The 27487-nt window shown below is 38.5% G+C and overlaps 1 protein-coding gene across 14 annotated transcripts in view; it reads right to left on the bottom strand.

The window, feature by feature from the left end:
- Positions 1-27487, bottom strand: part of ZBTB20 (zinc finger and BTB domain containing 20) — an 816172-nt gene that overhangs the window by 293606 nt on the left and 495079 nt on the right. The window contains exon 1 of one of the 14 annotated variants that reach the window (XM_067738833.1): positions 14982-15104. The exons of 11 other annotated variants lie outside the window; for them this stretch is intronic. The gene's annotated coding sequence lies outside the window, so the exon portion shown is untranslated. Of the gene's footprint in view, positions 1-14217; positions 14960-14981; positions 15105-27487 lie in introns of those variants that run through there. 2 more of the 14 variants (XM_067738847.1, XM_067738840.1) reach the window with 2 other exon arrangements.

Below are 27487 nucleotides of genomic sequence, written 5' to 3'. Positions count from 1 at the left end.
TTTGCCTTTGTTGCATAGTAGAGATATTAAGAAGAATAATAAGAGGAAAGCATATCAAATAAAAATAACTAGGAAAAGAAAGCTCTACCTTTGAACCCAGTCCATCTCCTATTCAATGAAATATGTCTTATACCTTTTTGACATATAGAAATAAGCCCTTTTCACATCATCTCACCTCTCTTTGACAAGACAGTCTCTTTCTTTCCAAATTCTGTCTGAGACAAAACTCTCCTGCTTTGCCACCTACCTTTTAGAAAGGCAAAATCAGGAAGCACTGTCTCAGATGAGCTCACTTCTTGTATCTTTCAGTCAGACTTTTATTAAATGGATACGACACAAACCAACCAAAAAACAAAAATACTCCTGTTACTTCTTTTGCAATAATGCCACAATCTTGAGGAAAATTGAATTTTGGGGGAAGAGAATGGTCCATGCCCTCTTATAAGCATGAGAGGAAGAACAATGACAAAAAAGAAGTCTGTTAATTGTGGTTGTACTGTAGTTATATTAAGAATTGCACAATTAATTTCCTCTATCAAATTAAACTGGTAAACAGTCCTAGATTAAAAACACAAGTTTGCTCTGCTTGTTTTCTTCAGTTATATACAAAGTAATCATAAATTCACTTTGCTATCACTAGTATGTTTTCACTTTGGGGGAGAAATATCTTTTTCCTCACAAGGAATATTCATATTGAGATGGTAAAGACCATGGTCAATGATGTATACAGTTGTAGGGGTGTGATAGCTGCTAAAGTAAGCACCTAGTTTAGTAGACTATTTCCATTAGAAGCCTGAAGCACAATAATTTTTTCTTACTGGGAGGGAGTGTGTCTCTTGAGTGGGACAGAGGTTGAGAGGCAGCCTGCAGCAGGAAATACACTTAACAGGCAGAATCCAGGAGGATCAGACAGCATCCGAAAGGCATTAGAGACGGTGCCCAGAGATAGCAGAGATGTGTGTATTCTTGAGGCATGATTGAAAGATGATAGATGGTGGGTAACCATGGTTTTAAGAGTCCATCGTCACTGGCCACAACAACATTGGCAGTCAACATTTGCAAGGTCTATAATTATGTCAGTGACCAGAGCTAGCCTCCCAGGTTAGGCTGGAACAACGATGAACAAGCTGCCCCTAGCCTCCTTCAGGATTCAAATGATAAAGCCACAGCAATCACAGTGGCGGTGGCAGCAGCAAGAGCACGGTTTTGACCTGCAGTTCTTGCCCATCAAAGAGCTGTGCCCTGTCTGCTCCCACTGACAGGCAGATAAATACAGAGATCTGTTGGCAAGTACATATTTATGTGTAGCTACAGCTCCTTCATCCAGACCTATGGAGGATGCATAACAGCTTCCAGTGGTGTAACATATGCACCCACTAATGGGGTGAGACCCATTACTCACAAATGGGTGAAAAGAAGCCACAATATGCAGGTCTTAACCCTGGTTTGTGGGCAGAAGCCTGTCATTCCATTGCGGGCCGATAGGTCTCCTATTCAGACAGTCCTTGTTTAACTTCCCAAACACGCTTCCTCTAAATGGTGCGCCACTCTACACTCTGCAGACAGACAGGTTTGATAAGCAGAGCCATCAATTTTACATTCCCTATGCCAACTGCTGGGGAAAATTAGGCTTAGTAAGAACCTGGGATTGACTGGTTGGGGAGCCAAAAGAGTTCGTCATTTAGGAGGTATTTTCCACATCAGAACTCGAGATGGAAGCCTCATGGAGGGCTGTCCCTGTTCAAAATGTATGAAATCAAGAGAGTCCATAAATGTGTACTGGTGATCTACTGTGGGGCATATGTTATGCTGAAACCAGAAGATAAAGAGAAAAGTAAGGCATGGTCCTGTCTAGAAGGAGCTCTGAGTAGGCAGTCACTCGAATAGCCATAAGATAAAATGGGGCACTTGCCTTAGGAAGGAATCACAGCAATGTGAACACATGACTCTTGGCCAATAAAAAGTTGAATATAGATGTGATATGGTGGTCCAATTGTTACCCTTCAAGAAATGTCAGAACTGTCCAAAGAAAAGGCCAACTGAGTGCATGACTGATAATGATGGCACCAGCAAAAGACAAGTTAATGAGCACTGTTTCTCACAACCACGTACAAGAATGCTCTTGGGGTCTCTGAGACCGTCCAGGAGTAAGACAGAGCTTAGGATGTTCTTGAAATCTCTGCTAGCATATAGTCTCTACTGAGGTTTCCTTTTGGTGTTGATCTGGTTTAAGTGAAGAAGGAAGGGAGAAAATGTAGAAGGGTTCTTTCGCTATTTCAGGAGTTAGACAGTGAGAGTTAAGAACTATATAGTTAAGAACACTCCTCCAGAATCTGTCCTGAGAGGATCAGCACTCTTTGATTTGCTAGATTTCCCACAGAGTCTTGCCTGTCAGGAACTCATAAGTGTGAACCCAAAGGAGTCTGTGTGTCCCCTGAGTTTATTCCCCAAGCAGTCAAACTTCAAGAGCATGTTACATTGTTCAGGAATACAATATAATAAAGCTTCACTGATTAGAGGCTTGAGTAAGCCTGAGGGTCCATTCTCCATACTGACCCTGCCTTATAAGTAGTGATGGACTTCACTAAAATCAAATCAAAAGGCAAAGAGGATCCCACATTTAGGAGATACTTTCCATTTAAAGTTATGGTGGGGCTAGAGTTACGGTTGGTAGGAAAGAGATACAGAGAGTGCCGTTAATGTTTCTAGAAATGTCCCTTTTTTTATCTCCACAGTCATGACTGTATTTGAGTTTTGGCTGGTCTGCATCTGAATGATTGCAATTACCTCTCAGCTGGCATCTTGGACTAGTCTCAACCCCCTCAAACCACCCTGCACACTATAGCCAGGTTAACTCTTAAAACACCACTTTCATTATTTTTGCTTGCCTCTCTAAAACGTGTCAATTATTCGGCAAACCCTTACTGCGTTCTAACTGTATGCCAGTTATTGTTCTCATCACCCACATAAAATAAATTTTGGACTCCACCTGCCTTTCCAAATTCATGTCCTAATCTTCACGATCATGGATCTTATTTCCAATTTCATTACTTCCTGTATGCATTAACTTCACTCCCACTGCTGTGCCTTCTTTCTGGTTAGAATTTTTCTTCGTTCTCCCTACTTCTCTGTTATCTGGTATCACAGCACTGCATGCCATCTTCCCTTCTCTCCAAAAGACCCTTTTTCCTTTATCCTTAGCTTTATCCTAGCTTTTACATCCTCAGCTAAAGTTCTCCCTCTGCTATCAAGCCTCCCATATACCATTAGAAACCTCCCTGATGTGAATTCTTGCAGCACTCACTGACTTTCTTTACTGCTCATTTTGGTGCATAATAACAGGCTAGTGATTTCCACCTAATTAGTTTCAGGACCTAATTACTAATCTCTGCAACAAGACTATACAAACTAGAAGCTCCTTGTAAGCAGGTATTGTCTCTGATAATAGTAACACTGATAATAGTAACCCTGTTAACTATTGTGAGAAATACTAATTAAGTTTAGTATCATACTTGTTTCTAAATTTAAATTGTACCTCTTCTTTAAAATTTTTTTTCTCTCCTTTTTATGAGTCCCTTCCAAAAAAAAGGGACAATAAGAGGAACACAATAAATACGTCAAAATGTAATGGTGAATGGTGTTTACCAGCTGCAATGATGTTGGATTTTGCTGTTAGTTTCTCTCCCTTTCACATGTGATATTTACTATTAGATGTATTCTACACTAATTCCAACATTGCTCAATTAAATTTTACATTAATTAAGTTTGTTAGCATCAGCCTAGGGGTGGAGCAGGTATACGGCAACTGAGACCAGGTTCAGGATATCAGGTCTCTGATATTTATCAAGGGACTAAGATAAGGACCATTGTGGAGGCATAACAAATGGTACAACACGTGGTCTGCCAAGGTGGTTGAATGCTGTTTCTTACAGATAGGGCTTGATATCAGCTTTCACTTACTATTGATGTAAGCATATTTTTATCAAAATATAATAAATATACAAAAGGGTGTGTGAAACACATGATATGAAGATCAAAATCAAGGTTAGAACCAAGGGTATCAGATTAAAATACAAATGGATAATAATCACTTATAAGGTTAAAGTTCAGATTTCAAATGGGAAGAAGGTATAGGCAGAGGCATAAAGAACACAGTTCTAAGGATAGTGTCAATGGTTCCACAAAGGAAAAGATGAGGCAGATAGGAGGGTAGGCCTACTATAGTGACTGGATATCAGTACTGAGAGTTTCTAATCAGGCAAGAGGAGAAAATAACTAGCAGAATCTGGATTGGAAGACAGAATAATAACTAGGGTTAGTGAATGCACTGGCCTAGATAAACAATGAGGTTAACATTTAGAACAACAGGTAGCCAGCACTAGGACCTAAGTGAAGATGGTGAAAATAGAACATTCATTCATTCATTCATTCATTTACTGCACATTTATTTATTGAGCTGAAACTATAATGGTGAACCCATCAGTAGATTTGGACTAGATCATGCTTAACAGAATTTATGATTTAGGAAGGTCTTAAGTGATGAGATGAAAACAACTAGAGTAATAGGAGTGAGGACCGGCCACTGCGTAATTCTTCATCAAGTACTTAAAACCAGTGTGAAGGCTGAATTTCGTATCAAACCCACCTCATCCAAAGCATGGAGTCCTTATATGTTCTCTGCTTAGGAAGACATTGAAATTAACATATAGGTGAAACTTAAGCCCACAGCTGAGGTAAGCAAGCACTGTTAGGTGGATGAGGTGTGTGCATGTGTGTTTGCATGTGTGTATGTGTGTGCATGCACACACATGTGTAGGAATTTTCCTAACAGGTATTAACCAAGACTCTATAGTATAGGAAGAAGCGATGAAGAGGAGGATGATAATGGTGATTATAATAGCAGCTAATGTTTATTGAGTGCTTACTGTATATCAAGTATTGGCTTAATCATTTTACATTTATTAGATCATTTACTCCACATAGTAATTTTATGATGAAGGTATCATTATCATCCCCATTTTATATATTAAGAGACTAAGGCACAATAATTTAATAGCTTTCTTAGGGTCATATAGCTAGTAAGTGGCAGAGCCCAGAGAGTCTGCTCTCTTAATCACTCTGCTATGCTGCCTAAATCCAGGAGAACAATAGGAGAGTTGTACTTCTTCATGACGGAGCTTATCTATGTCTACACAATATCTCTCTCCTTTTTTTTTACATTCCCATGGATATAAATGATTTGAGGATACTCTTACTAGGGCAGTATCGCTTCTCAGAAATGTGACAATGGCATATTATGTTGCTCAGGAATATAATGAAAATATCATGGTAACAGATGAGAGAGATTCAGCTCTTATAGACTTTAATTTTTAATTATACTATTTAAGCAATAAAGGAATATTGTGATGAAGCAGTAGAACAATAGTCAGGCTAATATGGAAAGTAAAAACTTCAGTCTCAGCCACTAATTGGGGGTTCAGCTATCTACGTCTCCATCCTCCATTCCTCTACAGGGTGATATAAGGGTTAGTAAGATCACTGAAAACACATTTACCTTATGAGGAGTCATAAGTTCTATTACTATTGTGGTTTTCTGAACCATGATAATCCTGCTGGGATTTTGTATTTAAGACAGTATGTAGATAGATGATTCCCAAGCCCAGGAAAGAGAGTGACCAAATAAAATGTCAGCCATAATGACTGAATAAGTTTAAACTCCAGTGTCTAATTTTGTAGTGGCCTCTCTGGACAAAGTTGATAGTTGATGTAGGAGCACAAACATTTTCATTAAAAACCAAAGAGAAACATACATAGCTTTGAATCTTTCCTTGTTGGTCTCTTGGAGTCAATTCCAAAGCATCATCTAATAAACACAATTTGACAATTTGCAATTTTATTTAAATTTATTTTCTTCAGAAAATAAACATTCAAGTCAATTATTATGGCTTCCAATTTTCAGCTTGACTGTATCTCAGGACAGAATGGACACTTTAGACGTCTAGGGAATCACTTTTGTGGGGCATTGTATATAATCTCTACCTTACTGGATACTATTCCAAGACTATCCAGTACTAGTATTTTCACAAGAGATCATGGGTCAGGGCAAAGAGAGGAAAGAATGGGGCAAACACTTACAAGCTGTAAACTCTGATGTACAGGTAAGTTTAAAGGTCCCAACTTTTCTAGCCTCAACATGCTGGAAGACTCTGACCTTAAACAGAAATAGAGAATGTCTTCAACCAGAAAAACAAGAACACCTATATTCTGAACTTGTTGGGGAGTTTCTGGCCCCTTTTAACATTTGACCTTCAATGAATAATATAACTGCTTTTAGCCCTTAGCCTATACCAGCTGCAAAGGTGACAGACACCTGTCATATTTTAGGATGGCTTATCACCTCAGCCCCTGGAGTGATTTGAGTATTTATAGACACAAAGATAGAAACATAAAACACATATATATAGGCAGGAGTCCCTCGGAGGTGGCGATTAGGACTAGGCAGTAATTTTAGCTTGAAGTTCCTATGACTTAAATAGCCACTTGAGCTCTGCTCTTGCAGTTTACGATGTCAATAGAACCCCTAAATGAAATTACAGCCTTCAGATACACAGCAGGATATCCTTTCTTTGCCATGCAATGTACACGGCCAGGAGAAATTGCTCTGTATATGGAGTTTCACTAAAGCAGAATTTATCATAAGGCTGCTCTGCTAAAATATCATTATGCTGTTATTCACTGGATAACACATCTAATGACTCGGGGTGCACTTGATAGCCATGTTTCACTGAACACAGACGCATGCCCTGATGTGAGCTGGGCACTCCAGTGCTTCAAAGCACTATCGATTTCAATTCTACCATAATTTACACCTGGCTTGTTTTGCCAATAGCTTGAACCCATGCTAACACCAGAACATACACATACAAGTATTAGAGAAATCAGAAATGAACTGTATGGCAACATGCATGCAGCAAACTTTCCAGGATTCTGCCTTTATAATCTCCCTTAATGCTAATTAAATATTCTGTACTACTTTCTCTGTTATGCTTGGACATTTCCTCTGTTAGCACTGTCCATGGTTGGCGGTGATAGAAACCTCTTATATTTTTACAAACTGTGGGCGCTTTCAGGGCAGGATCTGGATACTAGTCATCTTGGTTCCTCCACAATCTAGCACAATGGCTGGCACATAATAATTGCTCAGAATAATCTTCTCTAAGACTCCTCTTTCTCTCTCTCTGCCATAAATGTGCTTTACTCCAAAGATCTGCTCCCTTTTGCTTTCTGTCAATAAATTTTCCCTGAGAAAAGTCCACTCTGTAATTTTAACTATTATCCTGAAGCTGACGATTCAGATGATTGCCAAACTTATCTCTATCCCTGACCTATCTCCAGCTTTCCTGACTAAATCCAACAGCCTACCAGGCATCAGTCTGGATAATTCCCCAACATCTCAAAATTAACACATTCAAAAGCAAATTTATCATCTTCCCCCAGCCTACAAAACCCATTCCTCCTCCTCATAGCTTTTCTTGATTAGTTGTATAAGACAGAAACCTGGGAGCAATCCCAAACTCCTCCTTCTCTTGATGCCCAGCCCAAAGGTTATTAAATTGTGTCCATTCTGCCTCTTATCTCTCGAACGTGTCTCTTCTGCCCTATTCCCATAGTTATTGTCCTAGTTCAGAGCTTCATTGTGTTCTGTCTGAACAATTTTAGTTGCCTCCTAACTCATTTTTCTGTCTCTATTCTCCCATTCCTCCAATCTATCCTCCACCATGCTGCCAGAGTGATCTTCTGTAACACAATTTGATCATTAACCTTCTCTACTTAAAACCTTTCAATGGCTCCCCAAATGCCCCAAGATGAAGTTAAAACATCTTTGCATGGCAGTCAAGGCCCAACATGATTGTTCCCTGCCTACATCTATAGCATCATTTCTCCACACTCCTCTCCTGAACATTAGTGATACTGTTCCCCAACTCTGCTATGCTATTTCCTCTTTAAGTGTCTTCATTCCTTCTGGTCCTCTTACTGAATGTTCTTCCTCCCTCTGACCATCTGGGAAAATCCTTCAAGGCCCAGAAGGGACTTATTAGCTCCTTTCTGAAGCTTTTCCTGACCCTCTACCGCAAGGTACATTCAGATAAACATTCACTGTTTTGTGCCTCCGACGTTCCTTGAGCATCCTCCAGTTAACGATACTTGGCATATGCCATTATCCCTGCTTGCGTCCCTATCTGCCTCTCCACCAAGGAGCAACTTGAGGTCATGTCTTTTCATCTCTGTATTGTCAGTGACAAAGCCAAAACCTTCACAACAGCATATAAAGGCCCACGTGCTCAGGCCCCCACCGCCTTCCCTGCTACATCTACCATCCCCCTGCTTGCTCACTCTGATCCTGCACACAGACTTCCTTGTTACCCCTCAGACTTGCCTGATATAACTCCATTTCTGTCCAGGGCCTTTGCAATTGGTAGTTCCAGGCCTTTGTAGTTCCAGTTCTAGCCTTTGCCTAGATATCCACAAAACTTGCTTCTTTACCTTTCTCAAATGTTGTCCCCTTAGTGAGGCATTCCGTTTCTACCCAGTTTGAAATTGCAACCTTACTCCTGACACACACACACATATACACACACACTCTCTCTCTCTGTCTCTCTTTCTTATTTCACTTTTCTCCACAGCACTTATCACTACCTAACATACTATATATTTTACATATGTACCTGTTTGTCATCTTTCTCCCCTGCCTAAAAAGTAAGTGTTTTGAGAATAGAGACTCCTGTTTGTTTTGTTTACTGTAGTATCCTCAGCCCTTAGAAAAGTGCTAGGTGCATAGTATGTGCTCCTTAATAAATATTTGTTAATAAGTGAATCAAGCTTTAGCTTCTAGAATAATATCTGACACAGAATATGGTTCAAAAATGTTTCCTGCATTAATAAATAAATGAGTGAATGAATGAATGTTAAATCCATGTTTAATGAATGTAATGAAGAGACAGTCTTTGTAATCTGATCCTCATAACAATGCTGGTAAATAAGTCAAATGGGTACTATTATCCTCATTAGACAAATGAAGTAGATGAATAAGGATAGGAGCCTAAGTTAAGGCAATATGGGTAGTTTAAGGTTTGCTACTCTTTTAACTCACGGTTAAAAGGAAGAGACATTTTTCTACATTCAGTTTATGATGTACGTCTAATATTTATTACACTATTTTGGTTCCTTTTGACTAGGAAGGCAATTAACAGGAGATGCAAGGTGCTAACACTTTTTATTACAATTTGTGTCTTTCCTTATTAGGTGCTTTTCATAAAAACAGATCCTTTTCTTTCATTTTCAAAAGTGGATTAGGCACTCATACAATTTTGCCCCTCAGAGTGGTTTGTACATGACTACCCAAGAGGACATCATGCTACAAATCCTGCCAGAATGAACTGGAAGGCGAGTGTGGCATTTGTAGCTTGAGAATGAACAGGTTGTTTGGTGCCAAGTTTGTGCTAATGGAGATGTCCTCTACGTGTTAACACCCAAAGGAGAACATATTCAACAACAAAACATTTCAGTTTTTGGCATGTCTATGGAGAGTTAACTTTCCATTGTTCAAGGGTTAATTATCCGTTATGTGAATCGCTCCTTTTTCTCCCTCTGGCTGCTTACATCTAGGAATTCAGTTTCCTGGAGGATAAATAGGAAAAATAAAAAGAGATGGAAATCAAACTAGTACGTATCATTTACATATATTAGAAGCTCTAGAAAAGAATTCAGTGTAGGAGACAGAATTAGATGTAGTTTGGGGATTGCCAAGTTGATTGACCATTGATTGACAATTGATAACAGATATAATTAAATTTCACAAAATATTGTGGCTTCTTTTAATTATTGTTTATTAGGGTCAGCTTGTAGTAATATGAAGTTAGTCTCTGGATGTTATTCGTGTCAGCAGGGTACCATTTAGGGTGTTGGAATGGGCCCCTCTCCTCCGATGTGTCCAGAGCACCAAATGTGCCTTAGTGTGCTCCAGCTTACTGACTGAGGAAGCACCAAGAGATCCCACCAATTTCTTTACTTATTCATGAGAAACAGTTGCCCTTGGCTATTTTCAGCTATTATTTGCCTAAAACAGGGCATTTAATTAGGGCCTGTTAAGATTGTGGAAATGATTTGGCTGCCTGTCCTCTTGCCCCTCTCTTTATTGTGCTGTCTGTCTGCCCCACCCCTCTCCTGTCTAGTTCACGGGCATTCATAGCTAGTCTTCGTGCCTTTCCACATCTGACATCAGCCTGAGCTCCTTAGATGCTGAGTTTGAGGAAAGGAAGAACCACTGACTGACTGTAGGCAAGTATTGACAAGCTGGAGGAGCCTTCGGTCAATATGATACATTAGAGGCCAGTCTGGTACTTTCAGACTGCAGGAGCAGACCAACCTGGGTATTTGGCCCCCTCACGAGTCCTGGAAAATGAAGGGAACTACTGCGAGCTCAAGACTCCATGTCCCATCAGAAATCACCTGGGCATTGTGGAGATTAGGAAAGCTACCTTGGCAAATGACTGGAGTTGCTGTCAGCTAGCTGGAAGATCTAATATGGGAGTTTAAGGGATTCAGATATAGAAGAATCTGTTGATTTGTTTTCTGGATGTATTTCTTCCATACGATAAGCAATACGTACTCAATGTCAATGCACTGCCATATAGATATCATCCGTCCATTCATCCATTCATTCATTCATCACATATTCATTGATCCTCCATTCAGATTAAGGCAATTTGACATTGGTTGGAAGGGAGATAAATAAACATAAAATGTAGTACCTTTCCTCTAACCACGTGTAGTTTCATACATATAAAAAAACTTCAGTTCAAAGCAGTACATGATAAGTGTCAAACAAAAGCTACCGAATTTTAAAATGCAATTAATGTCAGAAGGGGAAGTTCACTTTTAATCTGGGTTATTATGGAAAGCTTCAAAGAAAAGTGTGACTTCACAAGAATATGTCTTGGCTGGTTTTCTTGAAAAGGTATTTGGGAAATTATAGTTGCTGATGCTGATATGTAAATACAGCATCAAAGTATTTAATGTACAACTAAGTAGCCGAGAAACTAGAATAAACTGGGTCATTTGTATATAAATTCATTCTTATAAAATAAAGTGAATCATTAAATATATTCTCAATTTTCAGATAATTAAAAGCAATTTAATTTCTTTCTACTTAATTTTAAACTACTTTATACATATAGCAATTAATATTTTGAAGTTGTACATAAATAGAATTTAGGCTCATAATCTAACATGTATGTTCAATGAAGGATAATTACCAATCTTATCAGCTAACCAAATCTTATCTTTTGCAGATATTGTTCATAAATATTTGTGCAAAATTTCTGTGTTGTCAGTGTGATAAAGTGTCAACCACATTTCACTTATGGTTGATTTGCAAAACGTCTGATTGAATTCAAAGGCAAGTCCTAGCTAGGATTTGGTTATATTTTTAATAGTTGAATATAGGTATGTGATTATGCATAAGGTAACATACATATACAATTACATGATATAATGAATCAACGCCTTCGTCCTAATGTTTAAAGATATGTATCTTTTAAAAGGAAATCACATAAGTATCAAAAAGCATTTGTATATAAATAAGAAAGAATAATTTCTTACTGGGGCAATAATAATTCTGTTATTTAGCAATGTCATTTGTGCCTCTTTGTGACTGCCTATTTAAATAAATATAACATAGAAGTGCTTACAGCAAAAATGCACATGCAAGATAATATACATTTTATAACGTGCATCCTCTGAAATGAAATAAAAATTTGGGGGATCAGCACTGGAAAACTGAATTATTGATAGTACACTGTGAAGGTTTATAACATAGGTTTTGAAAAGATCAGGTAACCGTTTACAACCATTTAAATGGAAAGAAATACATCATTATCTTGCCTTTTTGTCAAAGGTGTACTGATCAAATTCTGACTTAAATACTCCAACTTAGCCATAGAATTCTTTCTTCCACAGCCATGTGGAACTCCAGATCTTGGCAACAATGAGGAAAATTTCTCTGTCAGGTTATATTTTTTAAATGTCATCTCTTGGGATATATCCTTAGATATTTGTGTTTACCTGTTTTCTGCTTAAAGATGCTCATAAAATTTCATGTACAGGCTACGGGATTTCAATAATAAAATATTTACTAAGTATTAGATATACAGCTTGCCCTCAGTGCAGTCCTAATGGACATCATCCCTACCAGAGATTAACAGACAGTTCTCCCAGCAGTCTGTGCAGCCTAAGTGTTAACTGAGGAAGGCACAACCTAACATAGGTCTTGGTGGTAATGGGGTAAAACTAGTTACATTTTTTATATCAAACTTAAAAAAAAATTTAACACTATTTTCCCTTTCAACTTCTTTCTTTAGAAAAAAAGAATTAATGGAAAATCCCCAAGAAACATTACACATACAAGTAGTATGGTCATAACTAACATGGCCTAACTGAAATAGGCAAGTTTTCCATTATATACCATTAAACTTTCAGCACACTGGTCCTAATAAAACTCTGGACTGCTTCCTATCACAATGACAGCTCAGGAATTTGATGTGCCTCACAAACTACAGGAATTGTGAAAGGAAGCTGACTCTTTGTTCTAGAGGTCACTGACAGACCCTGATGAGGCTGTAGCAGGGGTCAGTGTCTGTAGAGACCACAGGAATAAACGAGCATGCGTGAGTTCAATGGTTAAGAATCTGAATCGCCCAGAGCAGCAAACAAAATTCCAAAGCCAAGTATCACTGTAATATGCTGGATGACCGTACCAGCTTGGACAAGAGTACACACAACAGGCACACACAATACACATCTGGTTAAATGTAAAATCAACTATTGCTAAAGCATTTTCAACTTTTAGGAGGAATCTACTGGCAATGTGTTAATAGCAAGGAAAACTAAAACAATAAAATAGCATCTCTTTCCAAATATTTAAGAACATCGAGTAAGTGCCCCTTAGGCTGGGTTGTGGTTCTTGGAAGTTTTAGCCTATGAGAACCATATTGGGGACATCAAAGACTCCTCCCTCTCTCCAAAGAGCAATTCACTTCAGATGCTGCCACACAATCAAATGCTTTTATGGCCACCATGTTTTTTTGTTTTCTGTTTTTTCCACTCTTAATATTTTGGAACATGCTGGATTCTTGAAATTGGAAAGAAGACAAGAAAACACAGTAAGATCAAATACCTCTGAAAGAGCAACTAAGTAGGGACCTGACGGTAAAAGACAAATACACATTCCAACTGAAACTCCACTTCTAGGGAGAGTGTGAATTATTAACAAGGACACGGAAGGCATGTATTGGAACCAAAAGCTGGTCTGTTGACTCCTCTGCTAGTCTCATATCAGACAGCATGCAACCACCCCCATTTCATTCCTTCAACAACTTCCCAGAGCACACTCAATCAGAATCTCTTACATTGAGGACAATACTATATTTGGGTTTAATACTGTGAGGACAGTCATCTAGTTTTCCTATGTCACAATGATAAATTTCTCTGGAACCAAATAAGGATTCTCCTTGCATTCTTCTGTTTGATATCATGAATGCAGAAGAATAAAGAAGAGGGTATGACAAATAATATTTTCCAAAGGTCGGGTGGAGGGAGTTTCCCTAACATTTAAAAACAGCCAGTTCTTAGCAAAGTGATCTTTAGAAGAACAGTATTAACAATATTCTTCTGCTATGCATCCACTTCTTTTTCTTGCTTAGCTGGGTACGTTATATATTCTGAGCATAATGTAAATGTGCAGAAGAGAGATGCATGAAAAGTTGGTAGAGAGAAACTCCAAACAAACCATGAATCCCACTTTCACTTCCCCCTCCTACCACCCCGACTACTACCTCCCAGCTGCACTCACTCACCTATCTCCCTCCTCCCACAAGCATGTTTGCCAGGCCTGCCAAGGCTGACATCCATCGGTGGCAGCATGAAACCTAAGCCTGCAGGCTCCTCCTGAACACAGACTCAAGGCTCAGCCATTGTCCATAGAGTGCTCTCAGCTGTGCACAGTAAAATCTTCATCAGGCCGTTGGATTGTTTGGTAGCTTTTTAAAAAAAACTGCATTCTTTTTTTCCTTTTTAAAAACACTCGTTATTTCCTGACTGCCTCAGAGACACCAAGAATAGAATCCTTGACACATCAAATTCTGGAACCTCACCACTCACCAGGACTATGGTTCCTGATCCAAGGAGTATCGACTGAGAATCAGCACAGTCTCTTGAGAGTGTCCAGGCCTGGCTGCTAAGCTCCCTGCTCTGATTAGTTTGTCAAGTTCACAGTGTTCCAGAGTGCTGAAGCACAGAAATTAGGGAGGGGAGGTGGAAGGAAAATCACTGGAGCCTCTTACGATCTAACTTCTACTAACTGAGAGGAAATGTCTTATAAATAAACAACAGCAAGAGAAACAAAAAAAAAAAAAAAAAAAAAAAGCCCATCCCGTCCTGCCAGAGGAATGTTCATTATTGTCTCCCGACGGAAAACTTTACACCACACCAGAATGCAGCCATGTCTCCTGAAACTACCTCCCTCAAAACAGAAAGAAAAAGAGAATCAGAAAGAAAAGGAGAACAAAAAAAGATTTTTTTTCATTTCCTTGAATTCTGTTGGGAAGTTCATGTCAGTTCCCAGTAGACAAACTAAGCAGTTTCAACAGTGTCACCGTTCTAGGATTTCTTGTGGAGGCTGCTTATTAGCAAAATTTCATTTCTGCCCAGATCATTGCTGTGCCATCCAGACATTTTCAGAAGGGAAGTTCAGGGAAGGGGTGGGGGGAGGGTGCGATTGTGGAGGAGAGGAAGGAGAGGACAAAGGAACATTCCTGATGAACCGGAATGCCCTAGACACGGCCATGAAAAAGCCAGCTCCACCCGCCACCACCCCACTACTGCTTGTTGAGGACTTGGTGATGCAGTGTGTTTAATCTACTTACTCTTTCTGCTCGGGAGGCTGAGGTTCCTACATTTCCAGCTCATGCTGGACTGTACCGTAAGCAACAAGTGAAATGAGTTCAGTGATCTCATTCTAGTCCTTCGACTCCTGTCCACATCGCTAAGCGACTGCACAGCTTGGCACAGGCCAGGATGAGTCAGCAGTCTCTGGTCATGAGAGGCCAGGCCTGGAATAGCAGGGGGGGTTTAGGTCAGAAGCAAAATGAAGCAGAAAGGCAGTCTAGATGGCAGGGCTCAGCTCCGCAATTCACGGAGATACTGCAGGTCAAAATGAAAGAGCCTCATCAGCTCTGGGGTGAAGACTGTAGGAGTGTACAAAAAGGAGCAGCAAGGGAAAAACTTAGAACAGCTGCCTACCAAACATAGCAAGAACAAATTAGAGTACCACAGACAGAAAAAGAGGGCATGGGTAGAGGCCTGGAGGAGAAAAGATGCTCATTAAGATCTCTGGAATACCTTTTTTTCCATGTGCTCCTGAACTTGATTTAGGAAACAGTGGTTACCTATACACTATCCTGGTATTTAGGTATTGCTTTCCCAGTTTGGTAAGTAGCAAAACAAACAAAAGAAAAGCACTGCAGTAAAATAAAAAGAGGAAGCCTCATGTTCCATAAAATAATGTAATTATAAGTAAAAGCCTAATATCTCAAAGATGTGCACTTGGGTCAATAGTATCCTTGTATAGCCTGTAAAATCTGGTCACAAAATGGTTAAAGAGAAGCACTCCTTAAATTAAGCTTGGACGGCAGTAGAGAAGAACTAAGAGAAAAGAAAGACATAAGTTCAATGATGGAACACAAGGGAAATATGAAATTGTGTCTGTATTTCTACCCAGTGGGGTCAGCATAGACCTCCAACAGCAAGTGACACTTCTAGTCAACAGGACTTTCAAACACCTCTTCCTGTGCAGTAGTACTGTCATAAGCAAGAGGAGAGGGAAAAGAAAAACAGCCAGAGGAAAAAAATGAGGTTCAACCTGAAAAATAAATCAGTAATAAACATTTTGTTTTGGAGGAGGCAAATCACCTGAATGAGCCAATGGATAAAGAAAAGACTTAGTGTATGAAACAGACTCAGAGGAACCATTTCTAGACAAGGAAACTGAGGTGGGGACAGAATTATCAGCAAATAGTGGTGATGGCCCCAAAATAAGGAAGAAAGCAACTTCAAAAGTCAGATGGGATGCAGCAAGAATGGCAGGGAAAAGAGGATACCATCAACAGAGCTGGGAAATGCTAGTAAAATATTTCTTTACAGTGCTTTGAACAGGACTAATAAGGACCCACCATATATTTCTAATTGTTATCCCTTAAGGACATACAGATGTGTAAGATGTGTAAAAAATGTAAATTTTATTTAGTTTTCATTCCAGAGGTCATTAAATCATCTCAACATGTCTTTGATAAATGCTTAATCTTGAGCAAATAAACTTTCTAGCCTCAGTTTTCTTTTCTTTGAAATGGAATATTATTACCTTGAATTATTGTAAGGACAGAATCAGTGTTTGTCAGTCCTTATCACAGTAGTATCTATCACAGGTTGAACACTCAGTAAAGTGTTATTGTTTATATTTGATTATCATATCATTTTCATAAGTGCCAGTGAAAGAATCATTCCCAGTGTCGTTGCACTGTATTGAGTGGAACCAATACGAAGACTCTAGTAAAATCAGTTGAGTAACATTCCTCAGAGGATGTTGCCTTAAAAAGCTTGTTTCTATCTGGATACGTTAAACATTATGCTTGAACCCAGAGGATGTTAAAAATCTATTATGTTAAAATCTTGATTTGGGGTATCTATGTTGTCAAAGCAGCTTGGAGCTTAATAGCATTCAGTAACTAGAGACCTGAAAAAGAAAAGAGGGATTTTTAGAAGCTTCTCCAAAAGCAACAGGATAAAAGTGCTATCGGCCTTGACCGCATGATGAGGGTTTTTTACCAAAGGGAAAACTTAGTCCAGTTGATCATCCCAGTCTAATTGATTAATTGTGGGTCTGACCATCTGGCTGATGAATGCTGACACCCAGCAGTGATTACTGTGAAACACAAATCCGGATGTGCTCTCCCTGATGCCTCCCACAATAATGGCAACGCTGAACTTAAGGTTAGTTTTTTCAGGCCTCTTGGCTCAGTCTCTTCATGGAACAGCAGTTGTGGCAGGGAATATTTTACTAGACCTGGTCAAGCATTATCTTCTCTTATTTCAGTTACCCACTCCTTTCCAACTCCACGCCTACCTGCTCCTGAGCCCTCTCTTGTATATAATCACTTTTCATGCAAAGCATTCCATCTGTAGTTTTCATCATACTGTCTGATTCTCTCATTTCCGGTTGCTCTATTCTGAAAAATATTCGATTGGTCTAAAAGACCTGTACTGATATATCACAGGGAATCCTACTGAGACATTTTTATCGTATCTTCTTTGCTACTGGTTTACTTCAAATTATCCTGTGCTTCCAAATAAAGAAAATTATTTCACCAAACTCATGAATCTGATTATAAGACCCACATATGGCTCAAGTTCTTCATGAGGTTAATAGAATACAAGGGTTAACAGAAGATAATTTTTGCATCTTAAACCTACATCTGATCCTTAGTTAGGGTGTCCGTTGGAGAAGATTCTCCCCACAAGGACTCTGGAGCACATTTCACTGCTAGAGAAAAAAGGCAGGCTCACATAAATAACAGGAATCAATAGCAATGCCACCCACAAACCAATCAAGATAACCTGTACATGGGAGAATTCTCTAACCAAATCCAATTTGAATGCATATATATAAACCCTGGAGAATTACAACCACATTATTTTATTATCGTGGGAAGGCACAGGGGAGTAAACTGACATAAAATGTCTTGCAGAAAGTTGGCCAAAGAGTCACAGTGAAGGAGAATCATCCATTTCCCCTCTCCTTTTCCCAGACTGACTTCCATCTCAGAATTCATCATTTTTCTTGCTCCCCACAGATGCTGAATTCTTCTATGTTCCAGGCTGGGTTAGTGTTAATTTTCGGTAGAGAATGGCAGTAGCATGCTGAACTACAGAGTTCCAGACTGGGAGTTGGGAAATGTTTTTGGCCTGACTGTCAGTAAACAACTATGTGTCTAGGGCAAGTCAAGTCCCTTAACTCCCCATGTCTCAGTGTCTTCATTGAAAAATGATAGGGTTGGACTGCCTGAACTCCATCGTCTCTGCCAACACTAAGATTCTATGGTTCTATAGCTCATTTCCTTTTTCTCTCTGGCACCAACTGCTCAACAACTCTGCTTATAGTCATTTCTCTGCTCTCAGTTACTGATGGAAAAATATCGCCTTCATTTACTACCCGGTATTTGTAACTTTTCTCTCTTTTTTTGATGCTAGATATTTTGAGTTGTAAACATGAACATATCCAGATAGATGCTTTAAATTTGAAAGCATTTAAGGAGAATAGCTTTCCCATGTAGAAACATTTAGTGCAGCTCGGCATGGAGGAAGCCAGGCATCCAAAAGTGGAGCAAAGGGGCCAATTCACAAATGAGAGGAAGCCTTTCATAATAAGAGTCTCCAGGCTCTTCAATTTAGATAAAGCTACCAAATTCCAACTACTTTTCCAATCAATCCCAGACACCCTCACAGACACTTAGGACTATAAATTTGAGGACCAGCACTGGCAGTGATGCAGTTCTTATTTCACCTCCACCATGTATTGCCAAGTAGGATTTAGGATGGCATAGTAATAAGAGCCAAGAGGACAATCTGTCATTTATTTTCCTCCAAACTTTTCAAAATTTCCCATTTGGGCTCTGTTTCCCAGTTTTAATTTGGTAACTGCCATTTTTCAGCATTTCTTTTAACAGGTTACTAATAATTTCTGATACAGGATCTCATATTTCATTTTGTGCTGCTAGAACTGCTGTTAATATTTCATCTGTCTTCAATTCAGCTCTGCATAAAGACTGCTGGGTTTTTAATACACGGTTAACACTTTGGTTCTGGGGATTTGATCACCAGTGTTCACCCAGTTTGTCCATATCTTGTTAGGTAAGAGTAGTAGATTATCTCAGAAATATCTCAGGGTGTGTGCTTAAACATTCTAGGGTTACATTACAGTTTCTTTTTCTGGATATTTGATGAAAACAACACAAACAAGTGTTCTGTGTTTGTTCTCCCAGGTAGCTTGCTATTTACTTCAGTATGAGTGTTCTGGAAGCAGAGAGCAATGGTTTAGAGCCAGGGCTCACAGGCAGATCTAAGTTCAAATTCTGGCTCTGAAATGTTACTACACATACCATGTTAGGCCAGTTCTTTAACCTTCCTGAACCTCTATTTTTCTATTTGTAAATAGGGATAATAACGGTATCTACCTCTATTGCTATGAGTTCTCAAAAAATGATGGGTATCATTATTTCCCTAGCATTAATAATCTACATATTCACATTATAGTGTTATTATTTTGCAACATCTTTTCAAGGCTAACAAATTACTTTTGAGTCCAGCCTTTTGTTGTTTGCCTTATTATAGTTTACATTTAAAAAAAACTCTCAGTGAAATCAAGTAAAATATTTTAAAATTGGGTCTTTAAAACCATACGTACAGTTAAAAATAGTATATAGCATCATATTCTTATGTCACTTTTCAATCTAGCATCAAATTCTCAAAACTCTTTGTTCATCTAATAGCCAGGCCTGGATAAGGCACATCACACTAATGCTAAACCATTCCATAAAGAGATGTTTGACTTCCCCCTACTCCCAAACAATACAGATTATTTCAATATTCTTTGGTCATGTATCAGTCAGGGTCCATCAGGAGAGAGAAACCACACAGCAATTTGAATAGGAAAAATTTAATATAAAGAATTATTAACTATAACAGGGGATTGGAGTAATGAGGAAGTAATTAATAAGAAGAGGATTGTGAATTATATAAGAATAAGCAAATATAAGGAGCAACCACAACTTCTAGGGCTGATAGAGAGTGCCCAAGGAAGAGTCCCTTACACCTCTAGACTGGGATCTAGTCCTTGTTGGACAAGGCATAGCCAGTGAATGAATGAATGGCAAAGAAGTTGCTGGAGAGCTGTCAGTAAAACTTGCTGGAAAACTATACTCTAGGGTGCCAGGGAAGCTGTTCACAGGGAGGCTGTCTCATTTGAGGCACACTACTACATAAACCACCCGATGTGTGTATGTGTGCACGTGTGTGCTTGCATGTGTGTTGGGTGCTGGACGTAGCCACTGGCTGCTGGGCACTGGAGAAGCTACCTGTGCTTCAGCTGCTGGGCACCGGGGCAGCTGTGTGTGCTGCAGGAGCCAGGCCTTAGAGAACCATGCGCACGGCAGGAGCCTGCCAAAAAATACATGGGGGCCAGGAAGGAGAACCTCTTTCTCCTATAATGTCTGTCTGATTCCTCACTGACAAAGCACACTCACACAGTTAGGAAAGGAAAAATATTTAAAGGACCCAGATACATTTTTGGAGAGCAGGCAAGGAAGGGTAAATTTGGATCTGAGAGGCAGTATATTGATAATTGGTAGAGTTATTTCCTTACACACTTTATGAAATAACTCACTTTGGAGATTACAATCCAATGTTCTCTTACTTACTATATTACTTACTAGGCCTGCTGCTTACCTTTAGTAATATACTGACTTTCTGCATAATGAAATAAATATTGTCAGAATTAAGGAAAATAATATTCTATTAAATAAAAGTGGCAATACTTGTATTTGTATAATGACCTTTTTTCCTCCACAAATGCTGCCCACATATGTTTTAATTGTTTATAATTAACAGATTAGGAAAAATGTAAAGAAATACTAAACTATTGACCTAAATTTACGCATTAGTGATCCCAGTCCAGAATTTCAACTAAGTGGGTAATCAGGAGAGTCACTGAAAACAACCCACAGCTTCAAGAGTGGTAAAGATGACCTCAACTATTATTTTTCCTTTCTCTCTCCTTTTCTTTTTGTTGACTCTAGAACCCATATTTGCTGTTCCATGACTCATTTTGGGGGAGGCTGTTAACTATAAGTTGCTATTTTTCAGAAAAATGTCACATATTTAGCAGGAAATTTTTCCTATGATTCTTGTCCTGTATTGTTCTACCTTCAATATTAAATAGAAAAGCATAAGTAAATGACCAGTTTAATGCATTCCTCAAGATATACAGTGGTCATTGTCAGAAATAACTTTACATACAGATGGGGAGGTATACTCAAATACCTCCACTGTTTTCACCTAATTCCTTAAGAAGGGGACAGAACCTTTTATTCTATAACTAGAGGTAGGGTTTAAAAAGGGTTGTGGTGGTGAGAGGCTGAGAGCACAGAAAGCAACTGGGTGAGAAGAGGGTCCTGTGGAGAGAAGAATGTCTCAAGACTAAGGCCATAAAACACCCATCTCACCCATTCACCTGTTTTTACTGATGCTTGGCTATAGCAATACTATCTGTTCCCACTATTATGGGAAGGATCTACTTGTTTCCTTCAGTTGTGCTTTCTGAAAACCAGTGGTATTATCAAGCAAAACAAGCCCTGTTGGGCTGTCTCACAATCATACTGTAGGCAGTGCTGGCAGCTGCAGGTGGCTGTCTTTAGGATTTTCTTTTGTTTGTGTTGTGTGTGAAGACTGAGGATAAACCTAATGACACTGCATACATTGGATCCCCACCTCCCTAGCAAACACATATGCACACCTCTTCCCTGCAATTCCTGAGTCCAAAAGTAGATGATGACAAAGAAGAATTGTAAGTCCATGTGAATCAGGCAGGCAAGTCCATTTTATTTGAGTTTGCCCTTCTGTTCAGCTAGCTTTTCTGCTCTGACCCACTATACTTACCCTGTCGGCTGCTATTACTAGCAACATGCCTTTTTAATCAGCCTTCCTGGGGTCTGCATTTGATTACAGCATTTGTGTTCTATTTTGATTCTTTTGTACTATGCCCTGTGGTGTTAGCTTGAAAGGTGTTATTTATAAAATGAAACTCTATTGTATTGCCACTTGGATTCAAAGAGTACATATAATATTAATGCAGAATGTATTTAATACCTTGAATCTATTAAATCAATTTCTTCATGAGAACACAGAATGGGAGGGAGGCAAGTGGGTTGGTAACCCAGGTAATAAGACTTCAGAATCACCTGCACTTTCCTTCACAAGCATTCATGAAAGCTGGCATGAGAATCTTTCTCTTAACGTCAGGGTTTCCAGAAGGAAGAGACTACCTTTCCTCAGCCAGATCAGTGCAGTGTGCACCTGTTTAAACATTCAATCATGAAAACCAAACATTTTCCTAGGCCTCAGATGCAAATTTTTGACTAAGGAAACCATGAGACGAAACACGGATATGACTTTTTTACTACCTAGGAAGATTTAGGTAAAGAAGGAAACCTAATCACCTGTTTCCAAGGAGCTGCTTGCAGGATTTGTAAAAAGAAGTAGATTCATTATGTTCCTAACTCCCCTCAAAAGAAGGCTAGGAAAATTCTAGTGATGCTAAGAACTGAGACAGAGTTTCCAGGGTGGCATGTTCAGAATGATGTTCTCGCCTAGTTTCTTTATGGCTGCTGGGCCTATAGTCAAATGTTTATGGATCAGATTGACGAAGGAGTCCCCAAATTTTCTTCACTTCTAATTTTAGTGCAAACTGAAGACTGGAACATTATATCAATATATCACAACTGCTTGTCACATCTGTTGCTGTACACATTCCATTCTTCCACTATAACCCTTTTTCTCCTGGTGATACATCTGAAATCATCAATGCCTGCTCTTCAGATAAAGAATAAGGAAGGATCAGGTGTGGAAGATAGTTTAGCAATCAGGCTCTGCAGAACTTGCTAAAAGAAACTGTCCCTCACAGGGGAAGCTGGCTATGCAGTCCTGGAGTGAGGGTTCCTAGAATTTCACCTGTTCTCACTCACTTGCTCATTGTATAACTCCAGGAAATTTAGGGTCCAGTTTTCTAATCACTAAAATTTGCATAACTATATTTACACCTTTCTACTTGCATTGGACTTCTTTAGGGATGAATGAGACAATGGTCTGGAATACTCTAAATTCTCTGCAATGAAGGTGGGATACAACTGCACAATATTATTAAAATGAGAGTTCAGATCCCTTTTTTTGTTTGTTTCTCCAAATCCAGATACGAAAAACTAACAAATGAATGAATTTCCTCCCCTTTGGGAATGAATCATATGCCCTCATTCATAAATGACATCCCAAACATGAGGAGCTAGGATTTGTTGGGAAATATACATCCCAATCTTGAATGCATCCAGTTGTAAACTCCTTGCATGAAAAAATCACATTATTTATCTCTGTATCCATCTAGGTCCTACCATATTGATTTGCATCATGTAGGTATTTCATTAATATTTGTTGAATTGTACTGAAAAATGAGATCATACAATTCCAGAGCTGAAAGTTGCTGGAGATCATGTGAGTCCAGTTACCTCATTTTGCAGATGAGAAAACTGATGCCCAGATAAATTAAGTGACTTCTCCAAGTGCAATATTAATAATGTTACAGGTCTTCGAAAGAGTTAAAGATCTGTCACTGGAAATATATAACTCAATCAATTAAAACAAAATGAATGTTCTTTTGTCAAAATAAAAGTACTCTTCAGCTCAAATAATCTGAAGTATTCTAATCTAACCAAGGAGGCTGAAGCCTAAAGCAATAAGTAAACTTCACTAAATGGCTATAGACCATACGTGTGCTAGAAATGCCATTACTAAGGTTATACATTTTAATACCATGCCTATCCCCCACTCCATTGGTATATTTTTCAGGTAAAGTTAAGGTTGTGAAAACAAAAAGGAATTGCAAATCCTTAAAATTATGTAGGATTCATGGAGGTACAATTCAAAAATGAAATTACTTTCATTTATTATTTCAGTTTACTATTTAGCCATATTGTAGATGGTAAACCAAATTTAAATTCCAGAGTTCGGGAAACAAAATAGGACAAGACACTTTATCCTTTGTTAAATAGAAAGTGATCAGGACTATGAGAAAGATAATTTCCCTTCAGTGGAAGTTACTCATGTGGTATTTGCAGAACCAAGTGTGTTTGACTCTTGGCCTGAGTTGTCTGGTTAAATCAGTACCATGAAAATAAAAGCCAGTCAAACTATCCTTTTGACCAACTTGATTTTTTTTGAACAGTATTAAATTTCTTTTTCTTTGCTTAAATCAATCACGATATTTAAATTCTTGATTAGAATGCAAACAATTTGTAGTCAGGTATTTTAATGATCTCCTAAAAACTGCAGCAGATTGACTGGCGTAGAACAGGAACTGAATAAAAGTAAAATGTCAATTACTGTAGAGTAGGAATCTAGGAATCTCCAGCGAACTACTTCTCATTTTTCCAAAGCTCCTTTCACAGTGGAAATCCCTGAAGGTCACAGAGAACAGAACTTGGAGAAAAGGGGGACAAGTGACAGCAACAGACTCTAGGCTTCCAATAGTTGGAGGGCCTGTTGGAGATTATCATTTGTATATTACCAAAACTTTACTCCAGAAATATAATCAGGTTTTCACAGATCAAGTTCACATTATTAACTTGATATTTCAGCTTCCACTTCTTGCCCCACCTTGCTTAGGCATCCCAGGTTCCAGTACTACCCAACAAGTATTCTAGAGGGTAGCCAGACTATATTAGTGTTTCCCTTTATCTTGGTATTGCCAAGTGAGTCCTAAATTTTAAATTTTGTATTCTATTATCTCCATGATTTATTAAATCATGTCTGGACTTCTGTGTTGGAATATTATATATTCATTTACTATGATTCAATAAGCATCTACTATGTGTGAGACACTAGGAAAATAAATAGAAATAAGCCTTACTTCCTGCCTTCAAAGAATTGAGGAATTCACAATGCAGTGTCTACTTCCCATATGTAGCATATATGTTCCTGACTTTAAGCTTTTGTTCTTCCCTTAGCTGGAGTGTCCTATTGTCATTCTTTTAACAGTCTGATTCCTTTAGTTATCTCGTAGTCCAGCTTATGTTCTATCACAGCCGTAAATCATTTTCCAGTTTTTGTAGTCCACATTAATTTTCTTTCTTCTTCTTTTTTTTTTTTGACTAGTACAGCTGGAATAGACACTTTGCCTACACAATATCTATTCCCCTATTTCTTCCTACCTACAGACTCCTATTTTGTTCAGAGTGGCAATGTGCTTAGTCCTGAATGATGAGTTATAATATTTCTAAGCCAATTATGACAAATCTGTTCCCTGATTTCTTTGCCTCCCTAGCAACCAAGGGTGGCCTTGGGACCCAGTCCTAGTCAATAAGATCTATGTGGCAATCTGCTTGAGAAGCTGGTTTCTCAGAAAGCTTTTTCTTTTCTGATAGAGGTAAAAAGTGATCCTTCTGCTTCCCTCTTCTTCCTTTGAATATGGACATTATACTTCCAGCTGCAGCAACTATTTTGTGAACATAAGGCAACAAGCACAAAAAAAAAAAGCAAAGATAAACCCAGAGATGTTGGCCCTGAGTTTATCACACACCAGCAGCTCTCTAGCTCTGGACTTGTTACGTAAGAAGCACAAACCCCTATTTGTTTAAGCCACTCAAGTCAGAATTTCTGCTACTGAACGCATTTCTAACCAAGAAATAATTTTCATAAGTTGAGTTATCCAAACTGTTCTTCCTAACTAGATGGTAGACACTGGTCACATTCTTGGTATTTAATAAATATTCATTTGCCTCATATCTTGATTATATATACTAGACGTTCAATAAATGTAATGAAATGCTCACTCTGAAAACAAGGGGGAAATTTCTTTTAAGAAAAGAGGATTAAACCAGGTCAAAACAGAAAAATTTGAGTATAAAATAAGAAGTTTTATGACAAGAATTTGTTACAACCTAGTTCAGTTATTAATACAATAAAAACAAACTTGTAAAATTTTCTAAAATTAGTAGAAATATATTTTAAGTAAGAAATAAGACATTAGACTAAACCCCAAAGGCATGGATGTTTTAAAGAAGAGATGATATAAATAAGATTTCTATTAAACATAGAGAAAACAATGCAATGCAGTTCTGGCTCTGTTAAAACTAAGTGAGGAGACTACACGCGTTAAATATCACTAACGACAAGACATTTTCTCTACCCCTCAGGTAGCACGGCTGTGACTCACCCAAATGCTCCACACGCTTTAGCATGCTAATTAGCTTCCAAAACCTTTCACCTGACGTTTGAATCCACAAGTAAGGAAACTATTACAGTATAGCATTTGCTTTTGGAGAAAAGGCTACATAAATTAGGACAGAAGCTATTTTCAAGTCTTCCAAATATTACAAATAATGGGGAACTGTTGAAGAGAGAAATAAGTAGCTTTGGGTCGTTTTAGGTTAGTGACCTTAAATTTAAGGTATGATTTAATCAGAAGCCAGAGTAATCACAGCAGGAGGTGGGGAAAAAGACTCAGAGCTGCCTGGATTTGGGGAGGACTTTGGTGGCAGCTTTCAGCTCGAGCTAAAGCTGCAGGATTCTGTCAGAGGCTCCACAAACACAGGGCTGCATTATGTAATGCATCTTGTATTCCTTTGTGAACTATTCCACAACTAAGTTTCATTAGTTTCCCCTCTCTAGACATTTTACCACTTCCAGGCTGCAACCTGTCCAGAAGGGAAACTTTCTACCTCAAATAAAAGTTTAAGTTGCAAGAAAACTGACATTTTTCCAGGAACTAAATCAAATTAATTTGAACTTTATACAGACTAGGAAAATACTTCTTAAGCTAAGTGGACCAAAGTAATCTCATTTGAAGAATTTCCAGATAATTCAGCAATAGTTTGAAATAGTTATCAAACTTTCTCTCAAGCTGTCATTTTCTGGTTATGTTATTCTGTGTTAAGTGTACCACTCTCACAGGGTCACCGTTCAATATAGCACTTTATAGGCAAAATTGGAAGACAGCATGTTGCATGGATAGTACTTAGCAATACATTCTCATAAATAGTATCTTTTTTTTTCAAAACAAAATTTATTTTTGTGCCTGTCATGAGGGTATTCTAAGGTTAAACACAGTCCTACATTATCAAATTTAGTTTTGGTATATAAAAATCTATCTTTTAGCAGTTTAATTATTTTTATCAATTACTAACATAATATTACATAATATTAATTTTGATCAGCTGTAAAAATAATTTAACTGTTGGACAGATTTTTCCCTCTTAACATTTCAAATGTTGGTTTAACGCCTGTCAATTAGACCCCTATGAAAGTGACTAAGGTTTACTGGGGAATACTGCACAGAACATGTCTGTTTGAGTTTCTGGGTTGTACACAGTCAAAGTTTAGATGGGAACCCCCAACGACCAAGTGGTATAAAAAAACGTGGAATTTGAATCTCAGCAGGTGGCACTCTTCCTTCTGACTTGGTCTTAAATGGATGCCCTCAGACTGTCATCTCTTGGGCAGAGCACGAGACTGAAGCATTCAATCGTGCTTATAGTGCTTAAGAACCAACTTCATG

Source organism: Pseudorca crassidens, chromosome 5 (genome assembly GCF_039906515.1).
Source record: "Pseudorca crassidens isolate mPseCra1 chromosome 5, mPseCra1.hap1, whole genome shotgun sequence".
NCBI lineage: Eukaryota > Metazoa > Chordata > Mammalia > Artiodactyla > Delphinidae > Pseudorca > Pseudorca crassidens.
This window is presented reverse-complemented; position numbering and strand designations above follow the sequence as displayed.